Genomic DNA, 24226 nt, shown 5'->3' with positions numbered 1-24226 from the left:
TATACTAAACTTTTGCGAGAACATAAAACAGAGAATCCTGAAGGACGATCCAAAAGAAAAAGCTATATAGAGGAAGCAATTACTTTGAAAAATCAGAAAAATGGGTAAATTGTGAGTGTACTTTTGGACATGTTCCTGGAGTTCATATCGGGGATCAATTCCAGTTCAGGGTATAGCTTGTTATGATCGGATTACATCACCAATTTATGAATGGTATCAATTATGTGAATATTGGCAGAACTTATGTTGCAACAAGCATTGTTGATTCTGGTTGGTAGGATAACGAGGCCATATCTTCTGAAATATTCATTTATGTAGGTCAAGGCGGGAATCCAAAAGTATTTGTTAATGCGAGAGTGGAAGATCAAAATCTTAAAGGGGGTAATATTGCCTTGAAGAACTCCATGGACATGGGATGTCCGGTGAGAGTTATTTGTGGTCGAAAAAGAGTGAATGGTGAAAAAATTGATATACGATACATTTACAATGGGCTCTACACTGTGACCAAGTATTGGGAAGAAATAGCTCCAACAGGAAAATATGTTTTCAAGTTTGAACTAAAGAGAAATCCTGGCCAACAAAAACTTAATCGTGAAATAGTGTCACGACCCACAAGTTTAGGCAAGGTAGATCATTTTCATGTTAACAAAGCAACAAAATCGATTATGGAGTCGGAGTTTGTTGTGGACTATGATGTCTCGCAACGAAAAGAGAAGATACCAATTCGTGTTGTCAATGCAATAGATGATGAGAGACTCCTATCATTTACTTACATTACCAACATACAGTATCCAGATTGGTATTACATCTCTACGCCTCAAGGTTGCAATTGCACAAGTGGATGCTCCAATTCCGGGCAATGCTCTTGTTCTTCTAGAAACGGAGGTGAGGTTCCATACAACACAAGAGGATCTTTGTTAAAGCACAACATGTTGTTTATGAGTGTGGCCCATCTTGCAAATGTCCTCCTTGCAAAAATAGAGTTAACCAACATTGTCCTCGATACCATTTGGAGGTTTTCAAGACCGAATCGAGAGGATGGGGTTTGAGGTCACGAGATCGTGTCTCATCCGGAAGTTTTATATGTGAATATGTTGGGGAGTTGCTTGATGAAAAGGAAGCTGAAAGTTTTATATATAATGATGAGTACTTGTTTGATGTTGGCAACTATGATGAAAAAATCCCAAAAAGGAATTCTATGCGTGATAATAACCTAAAAGCTGAGGCAGATTCTTTGCGGAGGAAGGATGAAGATGGCTTTGCCCTTACTGCGGTTAGATATGGGAATGTTGGAAGATTTATCAACCATAGTTGATCACCAAACCTTTATGCTCAAAATGTCATGTATTACCATGGTGATAGGAGAGTACCTCATATAATGTTTTTTGAAGCATTCTCACATGGAGATTGAAGAGGAACTAGGAGGATCGGGGTCAAGCTTCAAGGAGAAGGTACCAGTAGCAATGCAATGGTGATTAATCATAACCATCTGCTATATCTGAGCTCTTCAGATGTACCAGGAGCACTGTCTATAGGGATCCAATTATCAGGGATGTAGAACAATACTCTATGTAGTCGAGCTATGAAAATCGCTTTACTAGGAAGGAATAAGATAGGATTCATTGACGGATCTGTTCAACGAATGGATTCAAAAAGGAAATTCGAGGAAAATTTGGGATCAATTTAATGCAATTGTCATCTCTTAGCTCACATGTAATGTCAACAAGGAATTGTTTTCTGGAACCCTTTATTCAACCAATGCTCATCAGGTATGGCTTGATCTTAAGGAGCATTTTGATAAGATAAATGGATCACGACTTTACTAATTCACAAGAACATATTCACTCTTACCCAAGGAGTTTCAACTGTCTCTGCTTATTTTACAAAATTGAAGAACTTGTGGGATGGATATGATTCAATTCTTCCCACACCTAGTTGCGATTGTTCTAAGGCTAAGGAGTTTGTGGAACATATGCAATATCAGAGGTTATTGCAGTTTATCATGGGCTTAATAATAGTTATTCACATGCTAGGGGTCTTATGATGCATAATTTGCCAAATGCATAACAAGATCATATCTTCTGAAACATTCATTTATGTAGGTCAAAAGTATTTGTTAATGTGAGAGTGGAAGATCAAAAGATTGAAGGGGGTAATCTTGCTTTTACGAACTCCATGGACATGGAATGTCTGGTGAGGGTTATTTGTGTCGATTATACCTTAATTATCGACACTAAATTAGGGATCTCCACCAAAATCAGGGATCTCGCATTATGGCTAACGGTCATTAGCTTGAAATCAGTAGATAATTAGAACTCTACTACTTGTATAAATATCTCGTAAATCCTACAGTTTTATTATTCAATACACATATCACAATTCTTTTATCTCTAATTGTGTTGGATCTCTATCGTTATTCAAATTGGTATCAAGAGCCTTGTTTTTTCCAAAATCCTCATGACTCATTTTTTCCAATAAATTTGTTTCCTTCATCTTTGGTTCAGATTCTCAATCCATATCCATCATTCCTATAGTCATCTCTGAATCTATTCCTTGACTGGTCTCTTCGATTTCTATTTTTCTCTTTGAATAAGGATGGATTCACGAGATACCTTCTCAACAAAATTTTATGGGCATAACTATCTGATTTGAAAGTTCCATTTCAAAATCTTGATTAGAGACAAAGTCCTCCTTGGTATTCTGGATGGCTCAAACGTTGTACCTACAAAAACAAAGAAAGAGAGGCTTGGGAGGCTGACAATGGCAAAATTATCACATGGCTTGTCAACTTCGTCTCTGTTGATATAGCCATGGAACTTACATCTTTTGAGAAATCATCAAAAATGTGGAGTCATCTACATACCCTCAGTAACCAACAAAATCTTGCTCCAGAATTTGAATTGGAAAGACTACTTGCAGAATCTATACAAAATGAGAAAAATGTTTGTTGTTTCTATTCTGTATTACTCACATTATGGGCAGAACAAGATCAGGTTTTTGCCGCCTCTATCCATGTGGATGGATTGAAGGATTTAATGACTACGATGAAAAGGACAAGGACAGTCCAATTTCTAATGAAACTTAGGCCCGAGTTCGAGCATCAACGTGCTAGTATTCTTAAGAGGGAAAAACTACCAGCTTTGGAGGTGGTAGTTTCTGAAGTTCTTCGAGAAAAAACTCGGTTAGTTCTCAAGCTTCCATGGAGAATTCCCTCACCATGGACACTTCCTTGGATGCATACAAAAGTTCTTCTTCCTCAGGAAACTTTAACAAATCAATTCAATGCTATCATTGCAAGGAAACAGGCCACATCGTTTCCCACTCCAAAAAGTGAAATTATTGCAATTATTGTGAGAAAGATGGTCATATTATTTTGGAATATCGTAATAAATATGGTCTAGGAAAACGCTAGACTCCTTATAAAGCCTTCGAAGCGATGACAAGGGATGCTGGAACACGAGAAACACCAAGCACAAATTGCTTAATTGCAATGATATCTACAAAATGATACAAGAATTATTGGTAGCTGCTCTTCCTAATGCATTCTCTTCAGCTCTAACTACCATGTATCCTAGTAAGACTATATTTTCAGACTCAACGGTATGCCATATTGATTCTATTGCATTAATCATATGACATGAAATCAAAAAAATCTTATTTATCTAGACCACGTTCTAGACATGAAATTGTTACAGCAAATGGCCAGGTTTTAACTGCATCAGCTATTGTCTCCATTAAACCATTTTCAGAAGTTCTTTGTACACCAGATCTTCACTGCAAATCTTTTATCTGTTAGGCAACTTGCAGAAAAAAAATTTATGGTTATTTTTTCTTCTAATGGTTGTGTTATTCAGAATATATTGATAGGGGAAACGATGGCCAAGGGGTAAGGTTGGCATGTTATTTCTTCTTCAATCTCAGGATACCAAACTCCATCAGTGTTTTCTTTCAACTTCAAATAAAGATATCCAATTTTCAAATACAATGTGGAATTTGTGGCATCTACATTTTTAGGCTATTCACGTGCTTTTCGGTTAAATTTTATGCTTAAATCTTGTAAGTTTTTGGGAAAACATTCACTGATTTTTCCCTCTAAATTATCTCGTGAAAGTTGTGCAAAATCAAAGAGTCATACACTTCCTTTTAAATTAAGCAGTACTAATTATTATGCTCCTTTTGATTTAATTGTTAGCGATGTTTGGGGATCGTATCCAATTATATCTCGTTTAGGTTACAAGTATTTCATTATTTTCATTGATCAAGTATCTCGTTATACATGGATTTTCTTCTTGAAACATAAGTCTGAGGTACCAAATATCGTCAAAAAAAATTTATAACCTTATAGAAACCAAATTTGAGAAAAAGATCAATATTTTTCGCTCAGATTCAAGAGGGTAATATGTAAATACAAACCTAACTATTTTTTTAAGAAAAAGGCATAATTCATCAGCGTTCTTGTTCGAATACACCGGAACAAAATATTGTGGTGGAACGTAAGAATAGACATGTGGTTGATACTGCCTTATCCCTTCTTGATACTTCAAATGTTCCAAAACTATTTTGGGTTGAAGTAATCCAAACATCTATTTATCTCAAAAATAGACAATCATCCTCGATCATGAAACAAAATTTTCCTTATTTTATTCTTTTCAAAAAATTGCCTGACTATTCACATCTTAAAGTATTTGGTTGTCTGTTCTTTGTTCTTCTTCATGATCATGAACGTCATAAATTATATTCCAAAGCCATTAAATGTGTCTTCTAGGGATAGAATGATATTTAAAAGGGGTATTTGTGTTATGATTCAACACGTCGTTCATTAAGAATCTCACGACATGTTATCTTCTTTGAGAATTCTATTATTTTATACTAACAAAGATTCACAAATCTCTACTATGTCTTTCCTGAATAAATTTCCTTCTCATGATGCTGCTTGCCATAGGCACCTTCTCGTTGGTCATTCGTCGACCATGCCCTCTATCACATCAGGTACCACTTATGACTTTGATCCTTTTTTTGATAATGATACGAATTCTGCCAATACTAATTCTTTAACTCACCCACATAATGCCTCATTAAATCCTAACAACCAATTACCTTCTCCCACTCGTCAAAATAGCATTGATCCCATAGTTATACCAAACTCTTACGTGCAGGCTAGTGGTTAGAAATGTTGAGAGGATGCAATGCATGAAGAATTAGTTGCCCTTGAGAATAATGATACATGGGATATGGTGGATAAACTAACAAATGCAACAATTATTGGAAGTAGATGGGTGTACTCAAACAAGATGAAAGTTGATGGTTCCCTAGATCGATACAAAGCAAGATTAGTAGCTTAAGGATACAAGCAGGAATATGGAATGGACTATGATGAAACATTTTCTCCAGTAACTAAGATTATGATCGTATGTATATTTCTTGGCTTAGCATCAATAAAAGGTTGGAAGTTACATCAATTGGACGTCAAGAATGCTTTCCTACATGGAAACTTGCAAGAAGTTGTCTACATGAATCCACCACCAGGTTATTAATATATAAACTAAATCAGGTGTGTCGTCTTAAGAAATCTCTTTATGGATTAAAGTAAGATCCTCGCTCTTGGTTTGAAAAGTTTCGCATTGCAATCTTAGGTGTAGCTTTTACAAAAAGTAGCTCAGATTATTCAATATTCTTACATCGGACGACCTCAGGTAATACTATTCTCCTTCTTTATGTGAATGACATGATCATCACAGGAAACAACGAAGTTGGAATCTATCATTTGAAAGATCTGTTACAGTCCTAGTTCAAAATGAAGGACTTGGGAAAGCTAACATATTTTTGGGTTTGAAGGTAAGTTATGGAAAGGAAGACATAAGATTGAGTCAAGAAAAGTAAGCAGAAGATCTAGTTCAGTTAGCCAATCTTATTGATCATAAGATGTTCATACTCCAAAGGAAGCGAATACGAAATACAAAAAGGATGAAGGAGAAATTTTTGGAGATCAAACCTTGTATAGGCGTCTAGTTGGATCACTTATATATCTTTGTAACGACCTGTTTAGTCGTTTTGAGAGAAGATTTTATTTCTGGAAAAACAGGCTGAGACGACGGAACCCACGACGAAACGTCATGGGCACGACGGACCATCGAGGGTGTCTCTTCCCAAAACACTTAGAAATTCTGAAATTTGGGTACTGAAATCGACTCTCTGAACTTCGTAACGGAATAGCAGGACGGACCATCACAGGTGTGACGGACCGTCACAGATTCTTCAGAGAAACTGAGTCTCTAAACTCTGTGACGGGCAGCAGGACGGACCGTCGCAGGCGCGACGGATCGTCACAGACTGCGAAATCCCAGTCTGGGTCGGATTTCTTGATACGTTTTAAGGGACGTTTTTGACTATTCTTGCCTTAATTATAAAGTTAGTGGGTTAATGTTAATAAGTCTAATTACTTGGGGGTTAAAAGAGGTAACCTTAAGTTAATTAGTGGGGCGTTATTGCCATCTTTTTTTCTTAATTATATACTAATTAGGGTAAAAGAAAGAGGGTTGGAATAAGAAAAAGAAAAGAACAGAAAGAGAGAGAAGGGAATCGATAGAGAGAGAGACGATCGAGAAGGGGAAACACAAAGCTTTGGAGAAAATTTGCTTGCTTGATCACTAATCTTCGGTGGAGGTAGGTTATGGTTTCTCTTACGATATTCGTAGTAAACTCTTAATAGAGAATGATATGTATTGTTAATATTGTAAACCCTGCTATGTGCTTAATTGTATGCTTGCATGAATGTAATTATATAATTGTGATTATATAAGCATGATGAAGTTATTGAATCCCAAATCTTGCAAAATCCTAATCTCTTTGTTAATAATGAGGCCTTGGTATAAAAGAAGGCGTGATGAACTAAAATAATGGGATTGATGATGCCTTGGTAAGAAAGAAGGCTTGATGAATTGATGGAAGGAGATTAGGGGATCGGGTGTCACGAACCAACACGTAGAATTAGGGGATCGGGTGTCACGAACCGACACGTAGAATTAAGGGATCGGGTGTCACGAACCGACACGTAGTATTAGGGGATTGGGTGTCATGAACCGACACGTAGTATTAGGGGATCGGGTGTCACGAACCGACACGTAGATTTAGGGGATCGGGTGTCACGAACCGACACATAGATTTAGGGGATCGGGTGTCACGAACCTACACATAGATTTAGGGGATCGGAGTGTCACGTACCGACACAAGAGGATTAATGAATATTGAGGGAGCGGAGTGTCACGTACCGACACAAGAGAAATAAAGATAATGAATCTTGAAAGATGTTAATATACTCAATCTAATGAACATGATTCCCAAATGAGTATGGTATTGAGGCTTGAGTCCTCATGTGTGAACTTGACGGTAATTGTTAATAATATAGCATTTGTTGTTGCTACATGTTGAGTATCATAGTTGATTTTATGATATTACTTGGTATATATATTGATTTCTATTTTGAGTTGGCCGATGATATCTACTCAGTACCCGTGTTTTGTACTGACCCCTACTTTTATGTTTTCTTCTTGTTTATTTGTGGAGTGCAGCAAACGTGCCATCTTCTTCAACTCAACAGTAATTCAAGCCAGTCTTACTACATCGGAAATTCAGGGTGAGCTAATGCTTCTAGCTTGGACTGGATCTTCTTCTTCAAGTCTTGATGCCTTGAACTTCCGGCATGGACTAGCTTCTTATGTACTTTTAGCTTTTAGAATACTCTTAGTTTAGTCATTTGATCATAGATGTTCTTGTGATGATGACTTCCAGATTTTTGAGAATAATAGATGTATAATTTTAGAAGTTAATGAATTGGTCTTTATTTAATGAGTTTAAGTCTTCCGCATTACTTTCTGTTGATATTATATTGAAATGTTAAGGTTAGATTGGTTGGTTCGCTCACATAGGAGGGTAAGTGTGGGTGCCAGTCGCAACCCGGTTTGGGTCGTGACAAACTTGGTATCAGAGCATTAGGTTCGTTGCTCTCATCACACAAGAACGAGTCTAGTAGAGTTTTAAGGAACGGTAGGGGGACGCCTTTACTTTTCTTTAAGAGGCTATAAGACTTTAGGAAAATTCCATTCTTTCTTTCTTTCTTTCGTGCTATTACTTGGGTCCAATTGGTATCTAGGTGATACAAATTGGTATCTGACCATCTTCACTCTATTTCGCAGATGGTTAGAACTAGAGCAACGACTACGCCAGCACCAACACCAGCACCAGCGGGACAGGGTGCGTCTGAGCCAGCCACTGGGGCTGTAGCTCGAGGAAGAGCAGCGGCAAGAGGCCGTGGTAGAGGTCGTGGGAGGACGTCCTCTAGGAGAAGAGGACGAGCACCTAGTCTATCTGATACTAGGGCAGTGACTCCTCCACCGACTGAGGAGGTAATAAGAGAAGGGGAGGATGGGGAAAATGAACAAGTGCAGAATGAGGGATTGCCACCCCAGCCTACCCCAGAGATGATAAATCAGGTGCTCGCTTATCTTAGTGGGTTGTCCGATCAGGGTCAGGCACCTCCAGTGTTTTCTGCACCAACACCTTCGGTTTCAGAGGTACAACATGCAGCCACTATGGCTCCTCGTATGGATGCCTCATTGGACATAGGCACGTTTTCACGTCTGACTACTGGGCCTATAATGACAAATGATCAGCATGAACTTTTCAGTAAGTTCTTGAAATTGAAACCTCCAGTCTTCAAGGGTGCGGAATCTGAGGATGCTTACGATTTTCTGGTTGACTGTCATGAGCTACTACACAAGATGGGTATAGTAGAACGGTTTGATGTTGAGTTCGTGAGTTATCAGTTTCAAGGGAACGCCAAAATGTGGTGGAGGTCACATATTGAGTGTCAACCAACAGAGGCACCACCTATGACTTGGGCCTCATTCTCTAGCTTGTTTATGGAGAAGTATATCCCTCGAACATTGAGGGATAGGAAAAGGGATGAGTTCTTGAGCCTAGAGCAAGGCAGGATGTCGGTCAATGCATATGAGGCTAAGTTTCGTGCACTATCCAGATATGCCACCCAACTTTGTTTCAGTCCACAAGAGCGGATTCGTCGTTTTGTGAAGGGGTTGAGGTCAGAGTTGCGGATTTCAACCTTACAGGTAGCGGATACGGCCAAATCCTTCCAAGAAGTGGTAGATTTCGTGGTAGAGGTGGAAGGAGTGAAGCCAGATGAATTCACCATGGCATCGACATCAAAGAGGTTTCGAAAGGGAGGTCAGTTTAATGGTTCTTACTCTAGAGGACAGGGTTCCAGAGGTTACTCAGTTCGACCCATTCAGTCTTCACTACAGACTGTAGTTGGGGGTCCACCTCAGACCGGTCAACACTTCTCTGAGAGACCTATGCTTGACTCTAGAGAGTGTTATGGATGTGGGGAGACTGGACATATTAGGAGAAATTGTCCAAAACAGAGTTATAGACCCCCAATGGCTAGAGGTAGAGGTGGTCATGGTAGAGGCCGTATTCTAGAGGACGTGGTGGTCGAGGTAATGGTGGTAACCAAAATGGCCGAGGTAATGGGCAAACTGGAGCCGCTGCATCACAACATGGTAGGGGTAATGGACAGACAAACGATAGGGCCCATTGTTACGCTTTCCCTGGGCGGTCTGAAGCGGAGGTATCTGATGCTGTCATCACAGGTAATCTTCTGGTTTGTGATTGCATGGCTTCTGTATTGTTTGATCTTGGATCCACATTTTCTTATGTATCTTCCTCATTTGCTAATGGTCTAAATTCACATTGTGAATTACTTGATATGCCTATTCATGTTTCTACTCCGGTGGGTGAGTCTGTGGTAGTTGAAAAGGTATATAGGTCTTGTTTGGTGAACTTTGTGGGGAGCAACAATTATGTAGATTTGGTTATCTTAGAAATGGATGATTTTGATGTAATTTTGGGTATGACTTGGCTTTCTCCGCAATTTGCGATCTTGGATTGTAATGCTAAAACGGTGACGTTAGCCAAGCCTGGGACAGATCCGTTAGTTTGGGAGGGTGACTACACTTCCAATCCGGTGCGTATCATCTCCTTTCTTCGTGCTAAGAAAATGGTTAGTAAAGGGTGTTTAGCTTTCTTGGCACATCTCAAGGATGACACTACCCAAGTACCTTCGATTGAGTCGGTTTCGGTGGTCCGTGAGTTTCTGGATGTGTTCCCTGCAGATCTTCCTGGTATGCCACCAGATAGGGATATTGATTTCTGTATTGACCTTGAACCGGGTACTCGCCCCATTTCTATACCCCCTTATAGAATGGCTCCCGTGGAGTTAAGAGAGTTAAAAGCCCAACTTCAAGAGTTGTTAAAAAAAGGCTTTATTAGACCAAGTGCATCTCCTTGGGGTGCTCCGGTTTTGTTTGTGAAGAAGAAGGATGGGAGTTTTCGAATGTGTATAGACTATAGACAACTAAACAAGGTAACCATAAAGAACAAGTATCCTCTTCCTCGCATTGATGACTTGTTCGATCAGTTACAAGGTGCTTGTGTCTTCTCTAAGATTGACTTGAGATCCGGTTATCATCAATTGAAAATACGGGCAACGGATGTGCCAAAGACTGCTTTTCGAACGAGGTATGGGCATTACGAATTTGTAGTGATGTCTTTTGGTCTTACGAATGCCCCTGCTGCGTTCATGAGCTTGATGAACGGGATTTTTAAGCCATATTTGGACCTCTTCGTGATCGTATTTATTGATGATATACTGATATACTCAAAGAGCAAGAAAGAATATGAGGAGCATTTGAGAACGGTATTGGAAATGTTGAGGGAGAAAAAGCTTTATGCCAAGTTCTCTAAGTGTGAGTTTTGGCTAGATGCAGTGTCCTTCTTGGGGCACGTGGTTTCTAAGGATGGAGTGATGGTGGATCCTTCTAAGATTGAGACAGTAAAGAATTGGGTAAGACCTACCAATGTGTCAGAAATAAGGAGCTTTGTTGGGTTAGCTAGCTACTACCGCCGATTTGTCAAGGGATTCTCTTCTATTGCTTCCCAACTGACGAACTTGACTAAGCAAAATGTTCCATTTGTATGGTCGGATGAGTGTGAAGAAAGCTTTCAGAAGCTCAAGACTTTGTTTACTACCGCACCCATTCTCACCTTGCCAGTGAAAGGTAAGAATTTCATTGTCTATTGTGATGCATCCTATTCGGGTTTGGGTGCAGTGCTAATGCAAGAGAAGAATGTGATTGCTTATGCTTCAAGACAATTAAAAGTGCATGAACGTAACTACCCAACTCATGATTTAGAATTGGCTGCGGTAGTGTTTTCATTAAAGCAATGGAGACACTATTTATATGGGGTTAAGTGTGAGGTCTATACGGATCATCGTAGCCTACAGTATGTCTTTACTCAGAAAGATTTGAACTTGAGACAGAGAAGATGGATGGAACTACTGAAGGACTACGACATCACCATTTTGTATCATCCGGGGAAGGCGAATGTTGTAGCGGATGCTTTAAGTAGAAAGGCGGGAAGCATGGGAAGTCTAGCTCACTTGCAAGCCTCTAGACGCCCATTAGCTAGAGAGGTTCAGACTCTAGCTAACGACTTGATGAGATTAGAAGTAAATGAGAAGGGAGGATTGTTGGCTTGTGTAGAGGCAAGATCTTCCTTTCTTGACAAGATTAAGGGAAAACAGTTTGATGATGAGAAACTAAGAAGAATCCAAGATAAGGTATTGCGAGGAGAGGCTAAGGAAGCACAAATCGATGAGGAAGGTGTTTTGAGAATCAAGGGAAGGGTATGTGTGCCCCGTGTTGATGATTCAATCAACACTATTCTGACAGAGGCTCATAGTTCAAGGTATTCGATACATCCGGGTGAAACCAAGATGTACCGTGACCTAAAGCAACACTTTTGGTGGAGTAGAATGAAGCGTGATATTGTGGATTTTATTGCCAAATGTCCAAACTGTCAACAAGTAAAGTATGAACACCAAAGGCCCGGAGGAACACTTCAGAGAATGCCCATTCCGGAATGGAAATGGGAGAGAATCGCAATGGATTTCGTGGTTGGTCTTCCAAACAATGGGTAGGTATGACTCTATTTGGGTGATTTTTGATAGGTTAACTAAGTCTGCTCATTTTATTCCGGTTAAGGTGACTTACAATGCCGAGAAGTTAGCAAAGATCTATATCTCAAAAATCGTTCGATTGCATGGGGTTCCACTATCCATCATATCAGATAGAGGTACGCAGTTTACTTCTAAGTTTTGGAAAACATTGCATGCGGAATTGGGTACTAGGTTGGACCTTAGTACTGCGTTCCATCCTCAGACCGATGGTCAGTCTGAGCGAACGATTCAAGTGTTGGAGGATATGCTTCGTGCGTGTGTGATAGAATTTGGTGGCCATTGGGATAGCTTCTTACTCTTAGCGGAATTTTCATACAATAATAGCTATCACTCGAGTGTTGATATGGCTCCATTTGAAGCATTGTATGGTAGGAGATGTAGGTCCCTCATTGGTTGGTTTGATGCGTTCGAGGTTAGACCTTGGGGTACGGATCTCTTGAGGGATTCGATGGAGAAGGTGAAATCTATTCAAGAAAAGTTTCTAGCGGCGCAAGGTAGACAAAAAGAATATGCAGATCGAAAGGTTAGAGACTTAGAGTTCATGGAGGGAGAACAAGTCTTGCTGAAGGTTTCGCCCATGAAAGGGGTGATGCGGTTTGGAAAAAGGGGTAAGCTAAGTCCAAGGTATATTGGACCATTTGAAGTACTCAAGCGAGTAGGGGAGGTGGCTTATGAGTTAGCCTTGCCTCCAGGGCTGTCCGGGGTACATCCGGTATTCCATGTGTCGATGTTGAAAAGATACCATGGGGATGGAAACTATATTATCCATTGGGATTCAGTTTTACTTGATGGGAATTTGTCCTATGAGGAGGAGCCTATTGCTATTTTAGATAGAGAAATTCACAAGTTGAGATCAAGGGAGATTGCATCCATCAAAGTTCAATGGAAGAATCGACCCGTTGAAGAAGCCACTTGGGAGAAGGAGGTTGATATGCGAGAAAGATATCCACACCTGTTCACAGATTCAGGTACTCCTTTTCGCCCTTATTCTCCTTCTTGTGATCGTTCAGGGACGAACCATGGGTAAATTGGTATCTAATGTAACGACCTGTTTAGTAGTTTTGAGCAGCAGATTTTATTTCTGGAAAAACAGGCTGAGACGACGGAACCCACGACGGAACGTCATGGGCACGACGGACCGTCGAGGGTGTCTCGTCCCAAAACAATTAGAAATTCTGAAATTTGGGTACTGAAATCGACTCTCTGAACTTCGTAACGAAATGGCAGGACGGACCGTCACAGGTGTGACGGATCGTCACAGATTCTTTAGAGAAATTGAGTCTCTGAACTCTGTGACGGGCAGCAGGACGGACCGTCACAGGCGCGACGGGTCGTCACAGACTGCGAAATCCCAGTCTGGGTCAGATTTCTTGATACGTTTTAAGGGACGTTTTTGACTATTCTTGCCTTAATTATAAAGTTAGTGGGTTAATGTTAATAAGTCTAATTACTTGGGGGTTAAAAGAGGTAACCTTAAGTTAATTAGTGGGGCATTATTGCCATCTTTTATTCTTAATTATATACTAATTAGGGTAAAAGAAAGAGGGTTGGAATAAGAAAAAGAAAAGAACAGAAAGAGAGAGAAGGGAATCGATAGAGAGAGAGACGATCGAGAAGGGGAAACACAAAGCTTTGGAGAAAATTTGCTTGCTTGATCACTAATCTTCGGTGGAGGTAGGTTATGGTTTCTCTTACGATATTCGTAGTAAACTCTTAATAGAGAATGATATGTATTGTTAATATTGTAAACCCTGCTATGTGCTTAATTGTATGCTTGCATGAATGTAATTATATAATTGTAATTATATAAGCATGATGAAGTTATTGAATCCCAAGTCTTGCAAAATCCTAATCTCTTTGTTAATAATGAGGCCTTGGTATAAAAAAAGGCGTGATGAACTAAAATAATGGGATTGATGATGCCTTGGTAAGAAAGAAGGCTTGATGAATTGATGGAAGGAGATTAGGGGATCGGGTGTCACGAACCGACACGTAGAATTAGGGGATCGGGTGTCACGAACCGACATGTAGTATTAGGGGATCGGGTGTCACGAACCGACACGTAGTATTAGGAGATTGGGTGTCACGAACCGACACGTAGTATTAGGGGATCGGGTGTCACGAACCAACACGTAGATTTAAGGGATCGGGTGTCACGAACCGACACATAGATTTAGGGGATCGGGTGTCACGAACCTACACATAGATTTAGGGGATCGGAGTGTCACGTACCGATACAAGAGGATTAATGAATATTGAGGGAGCGGAGTGTCACGTACCGACACAAGAGAAATAAAGATAATGAATATTGAAAGATGTTAATATACTCAATCTAATGAACATGATTCCCAAATGAGTATGGTATCGAGGCTTGAGTCCTCATGTATGAACTTGACGGTAATTGTTAGTGATATAGTATTTGTTGTTCCTACATGTTGAGTATCATAGTTGATTTTATGATATTACTCGGTATATATTGATTTCTATTTTGAGTTGGCCGATGATATCTACTCAGTACCCGTGTTTTGTACTGACCCCTACTTTTATGTTCTCTTCTTGTTTATTTGTGGAGTGCAGCAAACGTGCCATCGTCTTCAACTCAACAGTAATTCAAGCCAGTCTTACTACATCGGAAATTCAGGGTGAGCTAATGCTTCTAGCTTAGACTGGATCTTCTTCTTCAAGTCTTGATGCCTTGAACTTCCGGCATGGACTAGCTTCTTATGTATTTTTAGCTTTTAGAATACTCTTAGTTTAGTCATTTGATCATAGATGTTCTTGTGATGATGACTTCCAGATTTTGGGGAATAATAGATGTTGAATTTTAGAAGTTAATGAATTGGTCTTTATTTAATGAGTTTAAGTCTTCCGCATTACTTTCTGTTGATATTATATTGAAATGTTAAGGTTAGATTGGTTGGTTCGCTCACATAGGAGGGTAAGTGTGGGTGCCAGTCGCAACCCGATTTGGGTTGTGACAATCTTACTATGAGTCATCCTGACATCTCTTATGCAGTAAAGAGGTTAAGCCAGTTTGTTACCAAGCCTTACAATATGCACTACACTGCTTTGCTCAGAGTTATTAGATACATAAAATGTACTGTGAATCGGAGTCTCTTATTCCCATTATCTTCATCCTTGGAAATGGTGGGATATGCTGACGCAGATTGGGCAGCATGCCTTGATTCAAGACGATCCACTATAGGATGGTGCATGATGCTTGGCTCATGTATGATTTCTTGGAAGTGCAAGAAACAATCTCGAACATCGATGTCATCCACAGAGGCAGAATATAGAAGTATGTCTGTTGCATGCTCTGAAATCATTTGGCTATGAAGGTTGCTATCAGAACTTGGCATCGAAATGATAGGATCAACCACATTGTACGGAGACAACACTAGTGCAATAAGAATAGAAAAAAACACAGCCCATTATGAAAATACCAAGCACATAGATGTATACTGTCACTACATTAGAGAACTGGTTGAAGATTAAAGTATTAGCCTAAAGTATATATCCTCTAAAGACAATTGGCTGACTTATTCACAAAGGCCATGTTAAGAAGTAGACATAATTATCTATTGTCCAAACTCATGTTTTGTGATACACAACATTAGTTTGAGGGAGGGTGTTGATTATACCTTATTTATCAACATTAAATCAGGGATCTCCCCCAAATTAGAGATCTCTCATTATGGGTAACGGTCATTATTTTGAAATCAATAGATACTTAGGACTCTATTACTTGTATAAATATCTTGTAAATCCTACAGTTTTATTATTCAATAAACAGATCAAAATTCTTTTATCTCTACTTGTGTTAGATCTCTATATCGTTATTCAACTATTTGTGGTCAAAAAAGAGTGAGTGGTAAAAAGAGTGATATAATATACATTTACAATATGCTCTATACTATGACCAAGTGTTGGGAAGAAATAGCTCCAACTGGAAAATATGTTTTCAAATTGAAACTAAAAAGAAATTTTGGCCAACCAAAACTTAATCGTGAAATAGTCTCGCAGCAAACAAGTTTAGTCAAGGTAGATCACTTTCATGTTAACAAGGAAACAAAATCGATTATGCAGTTAGAGTTTGTTGTGGATTATGATGTTTCGCAAGGAAAGGAAAAGATACTGATTTAGTCCCTCGTGCTCTTAAATGTGTCTTTCTTAGTTACTCTCAAGTTCAAAAAGGGTTCCATTACAGTGACACTACTCCTAACTTATCATCAGCGTCTGCGTCCAGCAATAGTCTCAAATTGTTCATGTCATGTGCTGGACCCTGCTCCCACTACGACCTTGCCTCCTACTAGCCAATCGATCCACTTTAAAAAGATATACGATCTACCAAAAATACTAATCCACATTATAATTTCTTGAGTTATCATCATTTATCTTCATCCAGTTATGTCTTTGAATCATATTTATCCTTTATTTCCATCCCAGATACTAAAGGAGAAACATTTTCTTATTATGGATGAAGGCAAGCATGATTAATGAGATGTATGTTTTATATTCGAGTGGTACTTGGGAGCTTATCTCCCTTCCTTCAGGTAATTATATTGTTGGTTGTCATTGGTTTTATGAGATCAAAGTTGGTCCAGATGGTTAAGTCAATCAGCTTAAGGCTCGCCTTGTTACCAAAGGGTATACTCAGATATTTGGGCTAGATTATAGTGATGTTTTGCTCCAGTGGCCAAAATAGCACAAGACCGTCTTTTTATTTTATCTTTGATTGTCGTTCATCATTTTCCTTTTCATCACTTGGACATTGAAAATGCATTTCTGTATGGTAGTCTTGAGGAAGAAGTCTACATGGAGCAACCACCTGGTTTTGTTGCTCAGGGGGAGTCTAGAAGCTCTTTATGTCGATTCTGTTGGTAACTTTATGGTTTGAAATAGTCTTCTCGATTTTGATTTTGGAAAGTTTAGTACAGTAATTCAGGAGATTGGCATGACTAGCAGTGGAGCTGATCACTCTGTGTTCTATTAGCATTCAACACCAAATCTATGTATTTACTTGGTTGTTTATGTTGATGATATCATTATCACCGGGAATGATCAAGTTGATATCTCTAAGTTGAAGCAGTATCTCTTTCAACATTTACAAATTAAAGACCTTGGCAGACTGAAGTATTTCCTAGGTATCGAGATTGTTCAGTCTAGATCAGGTTTTGTTATTTCTCAACGCAAGTATGCTTTAGACATTCTTAAAGAAACAGGAATGAGGAGATGTAAACCTATTGACACTCCTATGGATCCGAATGTTAAAATCCTCTCAAGACAGGCGGAGCAACTCAGTAATTCTGAGAGGTATAGATGGTTGGTTGGAAATAGAATATCTCACGGTGAATAGACCGAACATATCATTTCTTGTGAGTGTCGTAAGTCAGTTTATGACTTCTCCTTGTGATAGTCACTGGAATACATTTGTTCATATTCTGCGATATATAAAGTCTCTCCAAGTAAAGGACTATTCTTCGAGGATCAAGATCATGAACATATCACCGAAGATACAGACGTTGATTGAGAAGGATCACCCTGTGATAGACATTCCACATTCGGATATTGTATTTTAGTAGGATGTAATCTGGTGTCATGGAAGAGTAAGAAACAAAGTGTGGTTGCTCGATCTAGTGCAGAAGCAGAATATCGAGCAATGGTTGTAGAAACTTGTGAACTAGTTTGGATCAAACAGTTGCTTGGAAAACTGAAGTTTGGAGAAACCGGTTATATAGAACTTGTGTGTGATAATCAAGCAGCACTTCATATCGCATCAAATCCAATGTTTCATGAGAGTACTAAGCACATTGAGATTGATTGTCACTTTGTCATACAAAAGATACTCTAAGGAAATATTGTTACTAAATTTGTGAAGTCAAATGATCAACTTGTTAATATCTTTCCCAAGTCCCTCACCGCTCTTCGTACTAATTACATTCGTAACAAGCTAGGCACATATAATTTGTATGCAGCAGCTTGAGGGGGAGTGTTAGAATAGAATAGGTATAGACAACTCTACACAAAATATCAATAGTTTATAGTCTCCTATTTGGTAAGGAATTGTATTCAAGTGTCTATAAATAGGGTTTTCTATGTAATAATTAAAACAACAATTCAATAATATTTTTCTCCAATAGTTTTCACAACCAACATATAGTATCCAGATTGGTATTACATCTCTAGGCCTCAAGGTTGTAACTGCACTAGTGGATGCTCTGATTCCGGGAAATACTCTTGTGCTTCTAGGAACGGAGGTGAATTCCATTCACCACAAGAGGCTCTATTGTTAGATCACAACCTCTTGTTTATGAGTGTGGCCCATCTTGCAAATGTCCCCCTTCTTGCAAAAATAGAGTTAGTCAATATGGTCCTCGATACCATTTGGGGGTTTTCAAGACCGAATCAAGATGATGGGGTTTGAGGTCACGAGATCATGTCTCATCTGGAAGTTTTATATGTGAATATATTGGGGAGTTTCTTGATGAAAAGGAAGTGTAAAGTAGAATAGATAAAGATGAGTACTTGTTTGATGTTGGCAACTATGATGAAGAAATCCCCAAAAGGTATCCTACGCATAATAATAACCTCAAAGTTGAGTTTGATTCTTTGAGGAGGAAGGATGAAGATGGCTTTACCATTTATGTGGTTAGATATGGGAATGTTGGAAGATTTATCAACTGTAGTTGCTCATCAAACCTTTATGCTCAAAATATCATCTATATATTGCCATGGTGATAAGAGAGTACCTCATATAATGTGTTTCGCTTCTAAGAGTATTGCTCCATTATAGGATTTCACTTATCACTACAACTACCATATTGATCATGTTTGTGATAAAAATAGTAATATGAATAGAAAGAATTGTAGATGCGGCTCCCGGAAGTACTGCGAGGGGAGAATGTACTAAAGAACTACTGTCAGTGTAACATTTTAATATTAACAAAAATACATCATATGTCACTGTGGACTCTCCAACTAAATCCGGAGTTGCTTGAGTTGTCTAACATTGTTGGGTTGTTGGAGGAGACAAGTCAAGACATATTGTTGGATCAGTGTAGATTATACTGCGATTGGCTTGAATATTCTTAAAGAGAGCAAGATATTTGTACCTCAACCTAAAGAGTTGTTTAATCATTTTTCTCATTTTATTTTCAATTGTAATTTAATATGTTTGTGGTATATTACACCAACAACTACTAATGTAACACTATTTCTGTTGACCTGATGTTTAAAGTATAACTTTCATAATCTTTGTGCACTTGCTATTCCATTTACGTTTAATGTGCAAACTTTGGGTGAAAGTATCTATTTCAGTGACATCCTATTGCCTTCATGTTATTCAAACGTTATTGACAGAATGCCTTCAATCTAGTCGTGAAGAAAGGAACGAATCGGCATGCTTAACATAATTTCCTGTTTGTTGACTGTTGTTTGGTTTTGAATGTAGAATAACTTAAATGGTTCCATAACCACATTTGGGAGTTAATACTTATTTGTTTTAGACTTGCTGAAATAAGGCTTACTTACCACCAGGCTGGACCAAAATCCTAACATTTATCTTAAATGCAAATGTCTATTGTTAGGTTATTAGCATTTTAATATTAATATTTAACAATATTAAATTGCTTTATTTTGGAGTTATAAGAATGAGCATTGGTATGGATGACTTCTACATCATCCATTAGCATTGGTTATCCATCAATGTATTTCATTCTTAATTCCGCATTACTCCCTTTGTAACCTATGTAACATATGTAACTCCCTTTGTAACATATGTAACATATGTAACTCCCATTGTAACTTATGTAACCTATGTAACTCCCATTGTAACCTATGTAACTCCTAAGGCCATTACTTCACTATTTACTACCTCCATTATCTTCCTATTCATTGCTAGGAAGACTACTTGTAGTATAAATAGTGGTAGTCTTCATTTGGTTTTAGAGACACACAATTCATAAGAGAAAACAAAGAGTGAAAGAGTTAGTCTAAAAGAGAGTTCTTATTAGTTGAAGGGGGGTGTTTTTTTTGTGGAGCTTTGGACTCAACTCTTGTCCAGAGTTGTTGAGTAATACTTTGTGAAGGTTGTTGTATCCTGGAGGGGACAAGTCAAAGAGGACTACTGCTGAACCGGTGAAAACATTTGCTGCAGTGGGCTTGAATCTCCTTAAAGAGAGCGAGATATCCGCGCCTCAGCCTGAAGAGATTACTTTCTTCATTTTATTTTCAATTGTAATCTTGCAATTTTATTATCTTGTAAGTTTTTTCACTAACATCTATTTCCTATCAAGTAATGAAATTTGTATATGATTGCAATACTTTGGGAAATCTAGTGAGTTATGACATCTACTCAACTTGCCACTGAACCAAAGAGAGCATGGGTTGAGATTCTTCAACTCTTTGGCATACTATAGGATAATGCTATATCTTTGCTACATTCATTTTTTTTGAAGGTGTAATACCGAGTAGTGGTGTGTTTGCAAATTTCACTCTTGTGAACAAAGGTCTACGCAGAATGCACATATGGAGATTCCTGCTTGCCTTATTCTTACTCTTGTAGTTATATCATCCTTTAAAAAAAGAAAAAAAAATTAAAGACTTAGATTCTCCCCAAAAAAATAACATTTTTTTCTTTTATGAGTTTCCATATTATTTTATCTTAATTTGATCTTTTTAAAAAAAACTTCAAAGTATTATAACAAAGAAAATGATAATAGGTAAGATAGGATCAAAAAAAAAAAAAGGTAACAAATATCAAAAAGATTTCTCTTTTTAATATTTTTCAACAACATTTATCAATGTACAATATTGATTAAAAATTTGCATATATACATTTTAAGAATTAAATTAAAAATATAATTAATGTTTCTGTATTAAATGTTTAAAATAGTTTTTGTTTATAAATATAATTTTAATATCAAAAGCACATACATGGTTACTTATTCTTTTTAGCAATTTGATTCTTAAAAGCACTTTTTAAAGAAGATTAACCAAACACAATTGATTATCAAAACACTTTTCAGATTAATTTGTCAAACACAATTTGTTTTTGTTTTTTCTAAAAAAAAAGAACTTTTCTTTTTGAAAAAATTATTTTAAAAAATGCTTCTAAAATTAAGTAGTTTTTAGCAGTAATGTCAAATAGACTTTTAAATTAGAATTAGTAATTAATGTGATTTGTTGGTTTAAAGAGTCCCAATTTGAATAAGAATGAAATGCATACTCCCTCCGTCTCAATTTCTGTTTCACTTTTCAAATTTTAAGATTCAAACAAGTTTATGTTTGATCGTAATTTTTTCCTCTATCTTTTAATTATTTTGAATTGTTGATTATTGTGACTTATAATACTTTTTACGTAATACAAAAATATATAAATTTCATCACAAAATTGAAGATCTCATGCGCAAATTTGTGGTCAAACTGAAGTTGTCTGACTCTCAAAAAATGAAAAGTGTCACATAAATTGAAACGAAAGTATTTTATTATAAGTTCACTTTATTTTTAGAGTTTTAACTAATACCATCATCCGTAGAAACTTTATTTTACACAAGCATATAGGTTTAATAGATAATAGGCTAAGAGCTAATTTCCACAATATTTTCTTAAAATTACATCCTTGATTACTTACTAGTTATTCTACAGACATTGTAGAATCGTACTTAACAAAAAAAAAATGTAGAATCATACTTAACATTAAAAAAAGTATTTTTTTGTCTCAATTTATATATTGATGTTTTGATTTTAATAGCTAAATGAGTAAACGAGTTACCTTTTATTCTAAATGTTTATGTGCATGTTAAATATTTTTAATTATTAATTATTATAAATTATATTATAATACTTTTTTCATAATTTTCAAATACATAATTATATAATCAAATTAAAAAGGAATGAGTTTCACGAAGTGAGAAGTATCAATTAAATTGAAACGTTAAAAATATTGTATAATATAATGGTGATAGTGATTGCTTAGGTTTATTTTGATGGCTGCTTTGAAGGTTGATATTGCTAATCGATTCAAGGGATCCTATAATTAAAAATTCGATGGTAAAGTAGAAATTGCCCTACATAAAAACAATATATTATTGAATCCTTCCTAATTTTGGTAAAAAAGTCACAATGCTAAAAATAAAATGGTAGAGTAAATATAAAGTCCTAGTTACCTTCTAGAACTATTGTTCTTATTTTTAATTTGAATATAAAACTATAAAAATAATTACTTATTTTTAATTTGAATATAAAACTATAGAAATAATTACTTATTTTTAACTTGAATATAAAACTATAAAAAATAATTACTTATTTTTAATTTGAATATAAAACTATAAAAATAATTACTTATTTTTAATTTGAATATAAAACTATAAAAAAATAATTACTTATTTTTAATTTGAATATAAAACTATAAAAAAAATAACTTATTTTTAATTTGAATATAAAACTATAAAAATCATTAAAACTTATCTGTATTAGGTTTAAAAGTAGTTGCTTGTGTAAAAAATAATTTCCACGAGGTTGGTATTAGCATACTCTGTATCGTTCCAATTTTATCGGATGTCGGCGAAGAAACGTTATACCCTTATTCGGATACTAATATGTTGGCTTTGAAAAGTGTTTGATATTATGAAGCCAGCCAACGCTTGAAATCACACCTTCAAGTAAGTTGTTTCTTTTTCTTTGAGTTTTGAAATTCTTAATTTTTTTTTTAAATGTGTTGGTTAATTTTGTAGTCACAAATCACAATTTTATGATATGCTTCGATTAAAATTTATAGTATCTGAATAGATGTATGTGGAGATTTTGATACGTAGATTTAGTGGCACCCAAAATACACAAACAAGTCTCGGGGATATTTTTTTTTAATGCATCTTGCTAATGAGGGTGTCTAACATATTGGACTGATTTGGAACTAGATTGGATCAAATTGATTTTCATCAGTACCAGTCCTGCCCGTATAGAGGGGCAGGGTTGGGCTGGTTCTACAATAGATTAACCTGCACGGATCCATTTGGGGTGACGATGGATTGTGACCGGTAGACCTATATAATCGGCCCGGGCTGGTTTTGTTTGGTCGGGGTGGAATGCTTACTTTAAGTTAGCATTTTTTTACCAGTATTAATTACTTAAATTGGACCAGCCTGGTCTGTTCCTCATAGGCCTAAATGAACCCGAATAAACCCAGCTTGCTTGAACTCGTCTCCCCAACCCATACCCAGGATCTATGGTTATCAAAATGAATTCAAATATAGATATTACGTCCCAAAATTTTATAGGTTAAACTCTTGATAATTTAAATTGAGTCAAATTCAAGTTTTAACTCATTTTAAAAGTGATTTTCAGTTGAGTCTCTTCAATTCAATCCGTCTTTAAAACACTTTATTTGCATTGGTGCGGTAAATTAATTGGTTAATGACCTGCCTAATAGCTAGTAGGGTTGAAATATGGATCAAAACTTGATCTGCTCAATACTTAGCTTTAAATTCTTTATTTGTTCTCTTATTTTTTAGTACCTAATAAAGTTAGGAGAAACAAACATTTCTACCTAATATATTAATTCAGTCTATAGTTTAAAACAACTACATAATATTTCACCAATTTAATTGTGTACTAGATTTTTGAATCAGATACAATACTCCTTCAAAAATTAGTATCAATTGGACTTCTGATAGATTTAACTTTTTTTCTTTTCATTAAAATTTTAGATAAAATTTCAAAGAAATATTTAATTTAAAGTTAATAAGAATATCCTATTTTTTTCTATAAAGCTACTGTTGATTCTATTCAATATTTTTGTCATGTCTGATTGTTACTGTCATCATCACAAGAGGTTGGTAAAGTTTCAAGCGTAAAAGTGATTTCACTCTAAGCTGAATTTTCTCCTTCATTTTTCTTTCTCTATGTGTTCACTCCGATTAAATTAAGCATAAATATGGAAGCTAAATACTATGTAGTTTGATTTTAAAAAAATTAATTAATAATATTACGTAGTTTGATTTACAAAAACATAATGCACTTATTCGTCAATTTTTATTTTACCTATGCGATTTATGGGCACCTTTCATGAAATATCTTGTTCCGCCACTAAAGATTTGTGTATCCTAGATACATAATCACTAATGGATATAGTAT

At 36.7% G+C, this 24226-nt stretch overlaps 2 pseudogenes; both read left to right on the top strand.

Moving 5' to 3' along the window:
* Positions 1-100: 100 nt before the first annotated feature.
* LOC138347650 (histone-lysine N-methyltransferase, H3 lysine-9 specific SUVH6-like) lies at positions 101-1506 on the top strand (annotated as a pseudogene).
* On the top strand, positions 1401-17945 carry LOC138347649 (uncharacterized; annotated as a pseudogene).
* Positions 17946-24226: the final 6281 nt, after the last annotated feature.

The sequence above is a fragment of the Solanum lycopersicum genome, chromosome 3, assembly GCF_036512215.1.
Source record: "Solanum lycopersicum chromosome 3, SLM_r2.1".
NCBI classification, from domain to species: domain Eukaryota; kingdom Viridiplantae; phylum Streptophyta; class Magnoliopsida; order Solanales; family Solanaceae; genus Solanum; species Solanum lycopersicum.
This window is presented reverse-complemented; position numbering and strand designations above follow the sequence as displayed.